The 5,945-nt window shown below is 33.2% G+C and overlaps 1 long non-coding RNA gene across 1 annotated transcript; it reads right to left on the bottom strand.

Annotated features, from left to right (window-relative positions):
- Positions 1 to 307: 307 nt before the first annotated feature.
- On the bottom strand, positions 308 to 4,723 carry LOC107870428. Its single transcript, XR_007049252.1, has 2 exons — positions 3,081 to 4,723; positions 308 to 2,565 (listed from the first exon to the last, which is right to left on the bottom strand). It is a non-coding gene; the product is annotated as an uncharacterized LOC107870428 (long non-coding RNA).
- Positions 4,724 to 5,945: the final 1,222 nt, after the last annotated feature.

Here is a 5,945-nt window from a genome sequence, read left to right as displayed (position 1 = left end):
ACCAAAAGAGGATTTAATTTTGAGTTTGAAAGGGTTTTATTATTAAAATTACAAAAAAAAAATTGTTTCGAAATGAATTTTTTACATTTAAACCCAGAGTCGCCACTTGACATAATCGGGTGTGCGAAGTCACCTTTGAAAATCCTTTTTCAAAATGATTTGACTCTTTGAAAAACTGGCCCACGAACAGAGATTCTGATTAAGAAATTCTGTTGACCTAGAAGAAGGTGTTAGGCACCCCACGATCCCGTAGCTCGACCATGATCACTTCTTGGAGTATATCGGCTAGCAAACACTATGGAATGTATAAACAAACAAAAACACATAAATAAAAAAACAAACAACCAAAACAATCAAAAATCTAAAATAGTGTTCAGCCCAGTTTATTACAAATTAGAATAAAAATATTGAAATATAAACCTACACTAATCCTAAACTACGCTGCATCCGGTGCCTCGAGCCTTGATCACTCGGCATTTTCGATTACAACTCCCCTCAGGGCATTCCCTCAATAAAAAAATAAATATAACCTTGGGGCATTCCCAGAATCAAACAATACCTGAAACCTCGAGGCATTCTCCGACCAAATGAGTATAATTGATCCAAATACGATAAAACAAAATCAATCAACAAACATTCAAATATTCAACAATCCACAAGTCCTAAACTTTTGCCTACCCAGCCTACCGTTTGTCTACCCATTTCGTCCTATCATGATACTGTCACATTCAACAACATCAATATTTATTTCGAATTAAACCAACATCGATAAATCAAAACTATCGATATCACCCTTAGTAATCTAGAATTATCACCCCCGAATTCATTTTTTAACACAAACTCTCCACGCAAAATTGACTACCCAAATTCACATTGTCATCAAATTTATATCATCGGCATTAATTTTTTACCACGAACAAACATCAAACAAAACGATCACATAAACTTAAAAGAAAAAGATGAGAGAATTGAACCTCGAATTTTCAATTGAAATTACTCCTTCTGATTAAAACCGCGTCCAAATCTCAAACCAAACCTCAAATAACGAACAAAAACAAACCTCGATATAACCCTTTTTGCTCTTTTTTTTTTCGCCAAGCTGGACCAAAATCACGAAGACCCATTTTTTTCAATGGTTTCCCGATGGATATTCGCCGAAAAGGGAAGGGGTGACTGTTGGATGTGATCTGATCAGAAAATCGGAGGAAGGGGTGGATCTGGTGGTCGCCGGCGGGATCCGGTTGGAATCGGGACTGGGCGTTGCTGGTGTGTCGCCGGTGGAGGGGATGTTTACAGCAAGATTTCGCCGGAAAATCCAATGGTGTGGGCTGCTGCTTCCTCACCCTTTTTCTCACGGTTTTCTACATTCTCCTCTCTCTCTCCGTCTCTCTCTCTAGCGTCTCTCTCACTCTTTCCGATCACCCTCAGTTTTCTCTCCATTTTCTCCTCTGTTCAGCTGTTTCCCTTCACTCTCTCTCTGATTTTTCTATTCCAGTGTGTGTGAATCCATGGGTGTAAGTGTGTTTTCAATCTCTTTCCCTTTTCTCCCTTTTTTAATTCTCCCCTCACTGGTATGTGGTGTGTATATTCAGTTAATGGAAAATGATAAGTGATTTGTGTTTTGTTTTTTATTTTTTTTCGTCGGGTTTCTGTGTAAGTGGGTGTGCATTGTATTGTAGTATGTGTGAGTAATGTTTTTTCAGAGTGTTGTTGTGTCAGGTAGTTGGTGGGATTAGGTGGGGGTAGGGGATTCGTAGGGGTAGGATAGGAGGAGGTAAATCATAAATATTATTTTTGGGGAGAGATAAAATTACCTGTTTACACTTACATTCATCATTTTGCAGATCATGATTTCAATCCTCCAACTTTTAATTCTGAGAGCCTGTAATGCTGAAATATCTTAGGTGTTGTATTGCTGTCATCATATACAATTCTTACAACAATGAAACTTAGGTGTTTTCAAATTATGAAACTGCAGTAAATACTTTTAGAAAGTTAAGGATATTCCAACATTGATTCAATCAAAATAAATAGTGATAAAAATGAGTTCACTGGGCTTGAGGAAATCACAAACATGGAGGAGCATGCAGTATTGAAGCAAAAAGATCTTCATACTGACAGATATTGTTCTACATTGAATGTCTCTCAAGCTCAACCAATTATTGGATCAATGATTTCATGGTGCTTTTATTGAATATTGACCAAATTCAAATAAGCCTTAAATTTCCAACCTTCAAATTAGATACTCAAAAATTTATCTGAATGCCTCGAGATGCAAATTAATAGTCTACGAATCCAAAAATGATATTTCAAAACTAGTGGAACTGTTAGAATTCACGTACGATCTTAGACTCATCAAATATCGATCAAAGTCAATCATGTAAACACACAAACATTTCAATAAAAAAACTCACATATTATCCAATGGACCACCTCGTAAATCATACTACTACATCCCCAGACCGCAAATATAACAAAACAATTACTGGGAGGGATCTAGGATGAGGCTCAACTCAATGACTCATTCTCTTCTTTCTCCCTATTTCCTATTTGGTTGGAAGCCACCTGTAATAATTGAGAATAAAAGGTTGACATTTAATTATTCAAAAAAAAAAATTCATTCTATGATTAGAAAAATAAGTATTTCCTTTATTTACTCTTAAAATTTTTTTCAATCCCATAATTTTTGCTAAAAATCAAATCTTCCATAAATTTATTTTAAATGTCACTCATTTTCTATAACTTCTTTTAGCTTTGGGCTAATATTTGATTCGTGAAAAGTGAATAACTCGTTCCAAACCTAAAGAATATAACCATACATATTAGTTAAGCCCCAATGTCAGTATTTTATGTTGTTGAATAAGTGTGGAAGTGATAAAAAATTGAAAGAACCAGTTTTTAGAAATTTTGGGTTGAAGTGCGGATTGTACGTATGACCGATGAGTCATACAAATGATATACGACCAATACACTGAATATAATGACTGTACGTATGATCCATACAATGACCTATGCAGAGACTACTCCTGAGATCTTTCAAAATTCTAAGTACGGGGAGAATGTATGGTCATAAGACAAACCTGTGGACCATATATGGTAGTGTGATTGCGACCTCCGCAAAGTTGGGCTATTTTTAAGGCATGGGTAACCATGTACAACCAAGTTATGGGTTGTAAAAGTGGAATCTAAGAACTTACATGGCATCACAAAAGAGTTATCAACATTGTGGAGAAACAAACATTGTTTGCCCATATGGGTCATAGTGGGATTCATAGTGCGTACATGGCCATACTTGACCAACCTAATTTTGAAGCTATTATTAAGGATCTGATGCCTATGTATGTCCAATCAATAGATTATTAATATGGACCACACATGTCATCCGGGCTAGCATTAAGTGGCCTAATACATTTATAATAAATGTGCATTTTTCTACATTTTTCATTCATTCATTTATTTATTTTTCATGTCGTAGAACTACATTTTTCTTTCCTCCTCTACATCCCACATAAAGATATGCTTAAAATTCAAAATACATCCGGAAGAAAGAAAATTAAATGACTTCTGAAGTTCTACACGTTACAAGTTAAAGAATTCATGCATGGTTCAAGATATGAAGAAGAGAGCTAAGAAAGATAATTTCTTTTTGTGACAAAAAAAAGATTATCTCTTTATATGTTTCTCTATCCATTGATTAATTCAGACATTTTCAATTACTCCTTATCATACTTACATTCTTAATTCCATAGATCATAATTCCTATCCTCCACCTTATAATTCTAAAAGGCAATGTAATGCTGAAATATCTTCTGTTATATATTGTACTAACAATAATGGAACAGTGGTGTTTTCAAATATTGAAGCTGCACTCAATACTTTTAGAAAGTTAAGGATGTTTCCAACGATGGTTCAATGAAAATATCTAGAAGTAAGAAAATACTTTGCCAGGACAAGGAAATCACAACACATGGTGCTTGCATTTTTGAAGCGAAAAGATCTTCATATTGAAATCGAGGGTTCTACATCAAATGTCTCTAAATCAATTATTGGACTGATGGTGCTTTGCTGCTACCAATGAATCTTGACCGAATTCAAATATATGCCTCAAACTTTCAACCTTAAAACCAACTATCCAAAATTCATCAAAACGCCTCGAAATGCAAAAAAAAAATAAAAAATGGTCCTAATAGTCCAAAAACGATTATTTGAAACCAGTGCAACTAATGAAATTCTCATGTGACCTTAAAATTCTCAAATGTTGAACAAAGTGAATCATGTGAACACCCAAACATACCAAATCATGAAAACTCACATATTATCAAACGGATCATCTCGAAAATCATGTTATCACACCCGCAGTCATCATAAATTCAAAACAAATGTATATTTTGATTTATAGATACACAAAATTTAAAAATTGAAATACCCGCTATCGAAATTTCAACCATTGCAAGATCTGTCAACCTTGAGATACCTAAACTGTATTAAAACTTAATTCTCAAGTTTCCTATGAAATGGACGAATGGGAGGTGAGAGATCAACAGTCCTCTAGCTCAATTTATAAAAACTAAATGTTTCCAAGAAGGAAAAAGATACCCAAAAATATATTAAAATGAATACATCTGAATTCTGTAAGGTTAAAGCAATTGACCAAACACAACAGGAAAAATGAAATATTAATGAGGCAGACTAAAATTGCAATAAATTAGAAAAGGAATGTCATCAAGTGCATAAGCTTTTTGGGAAAACTTAATTGAGCTGTCGAAGGCAAGAACATGAGAAGTTTTTAAATATATTGAAACTTGTGCTATGTATGTAACTTAATTTTGTACGATTTGTGTAATTAATAAAATTTATTTGGCAGATGCTACAACTAATTAACGCATATTATTTAGCACAATGATAATTATTGTAAAATTTATGGTAAAAAATTAATATTTTATTCAATTATTTAATTAATAGATTCTTGATAGTACACATAATAATAATCATCAACTTATATAGCTTTTTGCAACTAAACGTTAATTTTTTTCTATATGACAAAGAGAATGATTAAGTGACACTAACATTACACTATAATAATAATCACATTTCACTCAATCATTCTTGATAAAATCTGAACACATTAGAAGAATATGCAATGCTATCTGCAGTAGTAAGAAATAGACATAGTACTCCTGTCTGATTATTCCACTGATGACTTCAAACCATCATCCATCATTGAAAAATACATCAACCATATCACACAAAAAAATTATTTTTCTGACAGTCTCAAGTTGTTCAGGAGGACGAGGACGGACCTCAGGCACAACAAAAACTCCTTTCAATGGTGCAGATTTATCATCAGTCTAAAGAGACGTGTACTTGACCCTGTATTTATTATAACCAACAGAAGAAATAATATTTTTTTAATAAGAACCTATGAATCCATATTCTTAGCTTGCTGCTTCAACATCATCACCTTTTTGGAATGTTTTTGTTGTTTATTGCTTCTTGAATGCAATTCTTTTAACTGTCTTTGACATCTTAGCCATTCTTAATTGGTGATCTTCCTTTGAATGATTTGTTTATTCATTGATTGAAACCATTTAGAAACTCTATATGAGATTAATTCCTCAGAAAGAAGAAAAATGAGGAACTTTGATGCTTTTGCTAGTGAATTTATAGGAATCGAATTTGATTTCCCTTAAATGAGTGGGAATAAATATTGTAGTCCTAATTTATTTTTCTTTTCTTAAATTACTAGGAACTGAATTTATCATTTTTCCTTATTTGTCTAGGGATTAGAAGAAGGACTGAGATCTTATTCTGATCAATTTTTAAGTCGAACTTTTCTTATTAGGAGATTTATTGAAGCTTCAATCAGATTAAGTTATATCATAAACACATGGTCATAGAGAATTACCAAATGTATTTGCTTACTTATTTCAATCAGAAATAAATGC

Source organism: Capsicum annuum, unplaced genomic scaffold (genome assembly GCF_002878395.1).
Source record: "Capsicum annuum cultivar UCD-10X-F1 unplaced genomic scaffold, UCD10Xv1.1 ctg2082, whole genome shotgun sequence".
Taxonomy (NCBI): Eukaryota; Viridiplantae; Streptophyta; class Magnoliopsida; order Solanales; family Solanaceae; genus Capsicum; species Capsicum annuum.
This window is presented reverse-complemented; position numbering and strand designations above follow the sequence as displayed.